Source organism: Bos grunniens, chromosome 23 (assembly GCF_055505025.1).
Source record: "Bos grunniens cultivar Pamir isolate PY7600 chromosome 23, Bosgru_T2T1.0, whole genome shotgun sequence".
Classification (NCBI taxonomy): domain Eukaryota; kingdom Metazoa; phylum Chordata; class Mammalia; order Artiodactyla; family Bovidae; genus Bos; species Bos grunniens.
In genome coordinates this window covers 1,103,242-1,113,187 of record NC_141187.1, presented here as the reverse complement: position 1 = coordinate 1,113,187, position 9,946 = coordinate 1,103,242, and the positions used below count along the sequence as shown (strand labels likewise).

At 34.7% G+C, this 9,946-nt stretch overlaps 1 pseudogene; it reads left to right on the top strand.

The window, feature by feature from the left end:
- The first annotated feature begins 7,716 nt into the window (after positions 1–7,716).
- On the top strand, positions 7,717–8,672 carry LOC147346485 (olfactory receptor 4A47-like; annotated as a pseudogene).
- The last annotated feature ends 1,274 nt before the right edge of the window (positions 8,673–9,946 follow it).

The following is a 9,946-nucleotide window of genomic DNA, read 5'->3' as shown; positions in this document are numbered from 1 at the left end:
TGCATCATTAATGCATCATCCATCATGAAGAGAGTTATTTGACATCAGGTTCCATTTCCTCTGAATGCAGAAACTATTTTAAATTTGACTCTGATTTCTCTTTCTTCTAGAAAATTATGGTAACTATCATTAAATAATATAATCATACAACTGTGCTATTCATAACAATTTGTTCCATGCTACAATGTAAGTTCCATAATTCTTGCCTGTCAATATACCTAGAAAATTCTAATGCTTATACAGCAAAGCATTAATATGAAATAAATGATTTATGAGGAAAATGTTATATATTTATACTGATTTTTAATCAGTTCATGTATCTATATCTTTTATACTTTTTAAGACAGTGCAATTTTTATTTCAGTTCAGTTCAGTCACTCGGTCATGTCTGAATGTTTGCGACCCCGTGAATCACAGCATGCCAGGCCTCCCTGTCCATCACCAACTCCGGAAGTTCACTCAAACTCACATCCATCGAGTCGGTGATGCCATCCAGCCATCTCATCCTCTGTCGTCCCCTTTTCCTCCTGCCCCCAATCCCTCCCAGCATCAGAATCTTTCCCAATGAGTCAACTCTTTGCATGAGGTGGCCAAAGTACTGGAGTTTCAGCTTTAGCATCATTCCTTTTAAAGAACACCCAGGGCTGATCTCCTTTAGAATGGACTGGAATTTAAATTTCTAAATTTAATAATCTTTTATTTAGATTATTGTCATTTAAGTGAACTTTTTTATTTATGTTATTTAAAATATTTAATTCTATATAGATTTCCTTCTTTACTATATTTCAGTTGTATTATACATAAAATAAACATTTTTACTTTAATATTTTTACTATTTATAAGAAAATGTAGTAAAATAGATAATAATAAGAGCATAAATGAAATCCAAACTATATGGGATGCAGTGTTGAATAAATTTCCTATTTTCCTTCAGCATTTTCTAGGCCTCATACTCAGAGACTGGCCCAAATTTGTTTCTTCATTTTCATCTGAGAATAATCTATGTAAATGCAAATGTATATGCCATATGTATGTTTGTTCTTTTTTATGTACATAGCACTTACTTTTAGTATGCAACATCTTAAAAATATCTCCATATCAATCCATATATATCTTTTAAATTTTCTCATCCTGCACAATACTCCTTATAAATATAAAATTAGTATGTTGTTTCCTCTTCATGTGGTTCATAAACTTTTTTATGGTAAATACTTTTCCAACAAATATGTTTTTGATTTGTGCAAATATTGTTGAGGGCCTGCGCTCAGTCTCTTTTCAGGGAATTAGGATTCTACAAGCCACAGATAGAGCAAACCCTCCCCCAACCAAACTAAAAGCATACAAAAAACAGACTCATTAACAAAACTCAAAAACCTTGTTAGATGCAGTTCTAGAGATTTGGGGGAGGGGGGTGGAAATACAAACATATTTATTAGGTTAATTCAAAAGTAATTGTGGTATCTGCATTGTTAACATTTGCCATTTGATATTGGAGTACATTCTTAAATGTGGTTAAATTATATACATCATTTTAATGCACATTTTTCACTTTATGTTTTTGGCTAATGACCTATTACTTGCTCTGTATTTTATATTTTAGACTAGGGAAATGATGTTAGACAAAAAGCAAATTCACATGTATACCTGTGGTGGATTCATTTTGATATTTGGCAAAACTAATACAATTATGTAAAGTTTAAAAATTAAATAAAATTAAAAAAAAAAAAGCAAATTCAAGCAATTTTATTATTCGAGTTCAAAATGGGTGTTAAAGCAGCAGAGACTATTCACAATTCAACAATGCATCTGGCCCAGGAACTACTAACAAACAGTTCCGGTGCAGTGGAGTGCAGTGGTGGTTCAAGAAGTTTTGCAAAGGAGATGAAAGTCTTGAAGATGAGAAGCTTAGTGGCTGACCATTGGAAGTTGACAAAGACCAATTGAAAGCAATCATCGAAGCTGATCCTCTTATAATTACATGATAATTTGCTGAAGAACTCAAAGTCAAACACTGAATGGTCATTCAGTGTTTAAAGCAAATTGGAAAGGTGAAATTGGACTAAAGAGAAGTTCCAAAGCACTTCCCAAAGCCAAACATGCACCAAAAAAAAAAAGGTCATGGTCACTGTTTGGTGGTCTGCTGCTGGTCTGATCCACTACAGCTTTCTGAATTCCAGTGAAATCATTACATCTGAGAAGTATGCTCAGCAAATCAATGAAGTAAAGTGAAATGAAATTAAATGAAAGTTGCTCAGTCATGTCAGACTCTTTGCAATCCTATGGACTGTAGCCTGCTAGGCTCCTCTGTCCATGGGATTCTCCAGGCAAGAATACTGGAGTGGGTTAACATTCCCTTCTCCAGGGGATCTTCCCAACCAAGGATTGAACCTGGGTCTTCTGCATTGCAGGCAGATTCTTTACTGTCTGAGCCACCAGGGAAGTCCCAGCAAATCAATGTGATGCCTCCAAAACTGCAATGCCTGCAGCCAGTATTAGTCAACAGAAGGGGCCTAATTCTTCTTCAGGATAATTATCAACTGCACCTCACACATACAGTTCTTCAAAAGTTGAACAAATGGGTCTACTAAGTTTTGCATCATCTGCCATGTTCAACCTGACCTTTCGCCAATTGACTACCACTACTACAAGCATATCAACAACTTTTTCAGGGAAAACACTTCCACAACCAGCAGGAGGCAGAAAATGCTTTCCAAGAGTTTATGGACTCCCCAAGCTTGGATTTTTACATACGACAATAAACAAGCATATTTCTCGTTGGCAAAAATGTGTTGATTGCAATGATTCCTATTTTGATTAATAAGGATATTTGAGCCTACTTATTAATATGTTAATTTAATAGTCACAGTCTGAAACCGCAGTCACGTTTGCACCAATCTGTTTTATTATGACTCATTGCAATTTCTATTTAAGACATCATTGTCCCATGTAGCATAAATTATTCCCTGTCACTTTGAGGGTAAACCCATCCCACTCAGTATTTCATCAGTAACTTTGGTACCTCTGTTTGCAAGGTGGAGCTTAACTCCAATCTGTAGTGCAAATTTTCATTGCTTTGTAGGCAAGGAAGTTTCGTACTGTAAAATCCCATCTTTCCTTTGCAAAACCAGACAATCTGAAGTAGTCCAGATGAGCACAAAATCCTTCAAAAGTGTTTGATAACTTGCTTCTAAAATCTGAGTTTGAAACTCCAAAATAAAGAGTTTGGGTTTTTGTTCCTTCTTTCTCCTTCTTTCTTCTTCTTCTTCTTCTTTTTTTCTTTTTTAACGTCTACTTTCTTCATTGATTCATCCTGAGACTTAAACAATGCCTGGCCCACAGGCGGTACTCAATATTTGTTGAATTGATTAAATAAAGTTTTGGAATTAACATACACAGACTACTATATTTAAAATTGCTGTCCAGCAAAGACCTACTGTATAGCACAGAGAACTCTGCTCAACATCCTGTAGTAGCCTAAATGGGAAAATAATTTGAAAAAGGATAGATGTATGGATATGTATACCTGAATCACCTTGCTGTATACCTGAACTAACATATTGTTAACCAACTATATTCCATTATAAAATAAATATTACAAATAGAGATTTTAATTTAGTAGTTTTGTTATTTATTGACATGTTTAACCTCTTAGAAAGATTACCTTGTTTTGCCTGAAGCCCATGATCTTTGCATATACTTTAGGCTATTGTGCTATAGTTTATGTTCACATCATAAGCCAATTAAGGAGGTCAACTTAGTTCTTAAATTTATTTTAAAAATTTTGGTGACATATACATAGCAAAATTTGCAATTTGACCATTTTAAAGTGGCACTACGTTAATTCACATTGTTATACAAACATTACCACCGTCCATCTCCAAGTTTTTCCAGCTTTCCAAACTGAAATTCCACAGCCATTAGACAAAATTCTCCACTTTCACTCACTGAGCCCTAGGCAGAGCAACTACCATTCTATTTCCTGCCTATGAATTTGACTACTTTAAGTGCCTCATGCGAAGGGAATCATATCATTTTTGTTTTTTGGTGATTGCTTTTTTATCACTTATTATAATTTCTTTTTTTTTCTTTACCCCACTAAATGCTTGAAACCCTTGTTGAAAATTATGTAAACACATATAGGAAGATTTATTTCTACACTATCTATTTTACTCCATTAGTCCACTGTCCATCTTTATTTCAACACTGGGGCTGTGATTACCATAGCTTTGTATAAAATATTTTATAATCACGAGGTATGAGACTCCCGATCTTCTTTTTATAGATTGTTTTGGCAATTTGGAGTCCTTGAGATTCCATATGAACTTTAGCATGGATTTGTCTGTTTCTGCAAAAAGCAATTTTCTGATTATGATAGGGATTGCACTGAATCACTTGAGGCATTATTAATATCTTAATACTGTTGAATATCCCAGCTCATAAATGTCTTTTCATATGTGTGTGTGTGTGTGTTTTATATTTCTCTCAGCAACATTTTGTAGTTTTCAGAGTGTAAAATTTTATTTTATTCTTTTTTGATGCTTTTGTCAGTGGAGTTATTTTCTTAAATTCTCCTTGGGTTGTCCATAATCAGATAGAAATTCAATTATCATTTAATAGAAATGATATTCCATAGAAATAATTTCATAGAAATCTCTCAACAAGTTGGTAATAGAATATATCTTGACAAGGATCCATATATGACAGATCTACAGCTAATAATTTCCTCAACATGAAAGGTTGAAAGCTTTTCCATTAACATCTGTAATAAGACAAGAGGGCATATTCTCTCTGGTCCTTTTCAAAATAGTACTGCCATAAAAATTCCTGTGAAAATTTTAGTTTTCTAAGTATAGCTCATTTTCTCTGAATTTAGATAGTTTTATTCATTAATTTTATTTAGTTTTAGTTTCTGTAACAGTGTTTCTGATGGTAGCCACTTGCTATCCTTTCAATCTCAGCTTAAGCATCACCTTTGAAGAAAGGTCATCTCTATTTTATCCATAGTAGAACTCTCTCTTATCTTTTGTCACAGTATTCTGTTTCTTATAAGCAGTGAATAAGACTGAAGCTGCTTTGTTAGGTTGTCTCATTCTTTATTGTCTGACTCTAAGAAAGAAGGTCCTTGCAAGAAAAGCTTCTCACGTGTTTCCCCAGGTTTCACTAGTCTCTCTGTCCTCACTCACAGGACAGTTGCTGACATGACAGAGGTGCCTTGACTTAAAAAATGATAATGATTGGATACAAAATAAGCTATTATATCTAAAATTTTAATATATTTAATTGTTTTTTGATATAGTTTTCAAATATAGAACAAAATTAAGGTGATTAAATTGAGTACTAAACAAAAGGAAAGAAAATCTTGCTATGGCAGGGGGCAAAGAAATAACAAATAAGTTCACTGTGACAAAATTTTTGATTATTTTTGATTGACTTTAGTCTCATAAAGATTCTTCTGATATTATTTATGTGACTTTGCCTATTAATATCTTTACATATAGATGCTTAAAAAAAAAAAAAAAAAACTCTGGGGGAAATCCCAGTGAATTAATTAAACAAGAATCAGTCTTGGACACATTCCAATTGTAAGACTCAATGATAATTGAGGCTGAAAGGGATGAAACATCCCGTGATCTACTCCCCTAACAGGGAGAAGATGTTATCCACTTAGTAACTGGGATCAATTTTTCAGCAGGTCCTTTTATAGACTTAAAGCATGACAAAAAAAAATTATGAGACTGTTTTTCAAAATCTCAGTCAATGAGTCTGGTCATGTTAATGTGACAGAATGAAAAGGGCTAAACAGTCAGATGTTATTTTTCTTTTTCAAGTTAGTAGGAAAGATGTTATTTCTGAAAAGCTTCCCTGCTAAATAACTAGTTCATTTCTTCTATGTATATGTAAGATTTGCTACTCATTTTGATAAATTTCCTAACATGGTAAACTTTTGTTTTTCTGGGTGTGCACCATGGAATTCCTTTCAAATAATCAACACAATGCATAAAAATGTGCCTCTTAATAATCTGAAGACTCCATGGAGAAAATGGGCAGATAGTCAAATGAAATAAAATGCATACTCAAGTAATAAGGTGACCTTTTGTCCTCTGTTGTCAAACTGGATGAAAAATAATTTCAAACCTTTACATGTAACTTAAAGTCACTCTTAGATTCTGAACAAACCTCCACAAGGTAAGATTAGCAGTAAGTAGTGGGAACCAGACTCATAATTGTGGGACTGTCTTTATTATGTAAGAAATTTAATTACTTTGAAATCAATCAAACTTAGATTCAATTCTAGGTATGTCCCTTAGAAATGTATGATTTTGGGAAAATGAATGAGATCTTCTTTAATTTCTTTAATTATAAAGAAATTAGTTTAGTTTCTTTAATTATAAAATGAGGATTACAGTTCTTGTTACTGTCAATATTGTAAACAGTAGACCATGGCTGTATGATTAGAATATACTCTAAGATTTTTGAGCAGTAGAGTGATGTCATTTGGACTGTTTCAGGAGAACTGATTGTTGGAGGCTAGAATGAACATGGAGAGACTTGGTAGGGGCCTATTGCAGTGGACCAGGAATAAATTGAGAAGTAGGGAATGATCAAATTTGTGATATATTTTCATAGTAGAGTGAATAGGATTTATTAAAGGATAATGAGAGTGAAGAGTACAGCAATTTTTTGTCTGAACAATAACATGGAAAAAGCATTTAATGAGATAAATAGGGAATATTTCTTTAAATTTTGTATAGAAAATGCTTATGTTTATTATGCACATTTAAAAAGTTTTTAAATACTAAATGCCATTCACTTGGATGTCAAAATTAGAGATGTTGCATATCCAAGTTTGCAAAGTAAGAAGAGAGGTTAGGGGCTAGGGACACAAAACCACTGCTGTAACATTTAATTGTCAGAAAAAGGGAAATATCCACCTAAAAGCCTAAGAAGTGTCAGTGAGGTCTGAGACAATTCAGGACAGGGAACTTCCATTCACAGTTTGATCTACCCACATTGATTATGTAAATTACCTCAAGTGGGCCTCAAGTATTAGACTTTTGTGACTATAAATGCTGCACTTTTTGGATTTCTCTAACTTATTTTTTTAATTAATTCAATTCTTTTTTCACTTCAGCAAAGCTGAAGCTTTGCTTCCTCTGGAAAGTCTTCTGTCATACCTATTTGATATACTCTTGTACTATGACTCTTAGCACTATTTGAATATTCATTTAATGGCACTAATAACCTGAGTCTGGAATTGCCTGATTTCTTGGTGTGTGTCATAACATTGAGGGACAGAAACTCTGTCTTGGACTTGATAATAAAAATGTCCATGACACATTGGACACAAATAGTTGTTCTATACTCATTCTTCCAACGAATGGAAAAAAAAAAAATCTTACATTTGAGCATTTTCCCCCTTTAACTTTCCCTCTTTGTTTTGTAGGTAAGTTGCTTCTACTATATGAAGTCACCTCCTGTACACATTGAAAGTGAAAGTGAAGTTACTCAGTTGTGTCTGACTCTTTGTGACCCCACACTTTAGCCTACCAGGCTTCTCCGTCCATGGGATTTTCCAGACAAGAGTACTGGAGTGGGTTGCCATTTCCTTCTCCAGGGGATCTTCCCGATCCAGGGATCGAACCTGGGTCTCCCGCATTGTAGGCAGATGCTTTCACCGTCTGAACCAGGGAAGTCCCTATAATCTGTACAGATTAGATGGAGTCAAAAAACAATATAACCTACTTTGTTCTCCTGGGACTCACACAGAATCCAAAGGAGGAGAAAGTACTTTTGTTATGTTCCTGTTTGTCTACATTTTGACTGTGGTGGGCAATTTTCTAATTATAGTCACTGTAACTGTCAGTAAGCCCTGAACACACCAATGTACTTTTTTCTTGCTTGCTTGTCATTTATGGATATTACTTATTCCTCTTCTATTACCCCCAGATTGATCTCCGACTTGTTCGTTGGAAAAAAAACATAACTTTCAAATCTTGCATGACCCAGCTCTTTACAGAGCACCTTTTCTCTGGATCAGGGGTCTTCCTTCTGCTGGTGATGGCCTATGACCGATATGTGGCCATCTGCAAGCCCTTGCATTACTTGGTGATAGTGAGGCAAAGGGTATGTGTTGTGCTGTTTGTGGTGGTTTTCTGCATTCAGTAATTCAACTGAATTCAACTGTCGGAGGTTTTCTGCATTCAGTAATTCAACTTAGCACTGTTTATGGGCTCCCTTTCTGTGGCCCCAATATCATTGATCACTTTCTCTGTGACATGTACCCTTTATTGAAACTGGTCTGTACTAATACCTTTGTCATTGACATCTTAGTGCTGGCCAATGGGGGACTGATCTGCACTATTGTGTTTCTGCTCTTACTTGTCTCCTATGGAGTCATCCTGCACTCTCTGAAGAATCTGAGTCAGGAAGGGAGGTGGAAAGCCTTCCAGACCTGTGGTTCCCATATCATTGTGGTTGTCTGCTTCTTTGTTCCCTGTATTTTCATGTATACAAGACCTGCTAAAACCTTCTACATTGATAAATCATTGACCGTGTTCTATACAGTTATAACCCCCATGCTGAACCCACTAATCTACAGTCTAAGAAATTCTGAGTTAACTTATGCTATGAAGAAGCTCTGGAAAAGAAACATCATATCTCATATTAAATAAATGCATCATCCATCATGAAGGGAGTCATTTGACATCAAAGTTCCTTTTCTTAGAACACAAAAGTCATTATAAAATTTGTTCTGATTTTTCTTTCTTCAAAGAGTTTATGGTAATAGTAATTAAAGATTACAATTATACAACCATGGTATAAGAGCAGTTTTCATACTTACTAGAATATAAAGACTATAATTACTTGCCCATCAGTGTATCTAGAATGGTGTGATGCCTATATAGCAAGGAATTGATATGTAATGAATTAGAGAGTACATTTTTATATAGTTATACTGATTTTTCATCAACTTATGCATTTATATTTTTATTCTTTTTCAGGGACAGTGTAATTTTTATTCAGCATCTTGTCATTTAAGTTAGCATTTTTGCTTATACAGTTTAAAATGCATAATTGTGTATGGCTTGCCTATACTGTTTTTCATTTGCATTATACACAACATTTTTACTTTTATACTTTTACTGTTTACAATGAAACTGAAGTAAAATAGATAATAAATAGCATAAGTGAAAACTAAATGTTACAAAAGTGTAGTCACTCAGTATAATCCGACTCTTTGCCACCCCATGGACTGTAGTCCACCAAGCTCCTCTGTCCATGGAATTCCACAGGCAAGAATACTGGAATGGATTGCCATTCCCTTTTCCAGGGGATCTTCCCAACCCAGGGATGGAACCTGGGTCTTCTGCATTGCAGGCAATTTCTTTCTTTTTTTTTTCTTAACATTCTAATTTATTTATTTATTTTTTTTACTTTACAATATTGTATTGGTTTTGCCATACCTCAACATGGATCTGCCATGGGTGTACACATGTTCCCCATCCTGAACCCTCCTTCTACCTGCCTTCCCATACCATCCCTCTGGGTCATCCCAGTGCACCAGCCCCAGGCTTCCTGTATCCTGCACAGAACCTGAACTGGAGATTCATTTCTTATATGATATTATACATGTTTTAATGCCATTCTCCCAAATCATCCCCCCTCCCTCTCCCACAGAGTCCAAAAGACTATTCTATACATCTGTGTCTCTTTTGCTGTCTTGCATACAGGGTTGTCGTTCACTGTCTGAACCACAAGGAGATCCAAACAATATGAGGTGAAATGTAAAATGAATTTTCTATTTTTCTCTCAGCTTCTTCCAGTCCTCATTCTCAGAGGCTGACCCTAAATTTGTTTCTTAATTATCATCTAGTAATAATCTTTGCAGATGCAAGTGTATTCTCTATATGTATATTTGTTTCTTTCTATATATGCATCACTTGCT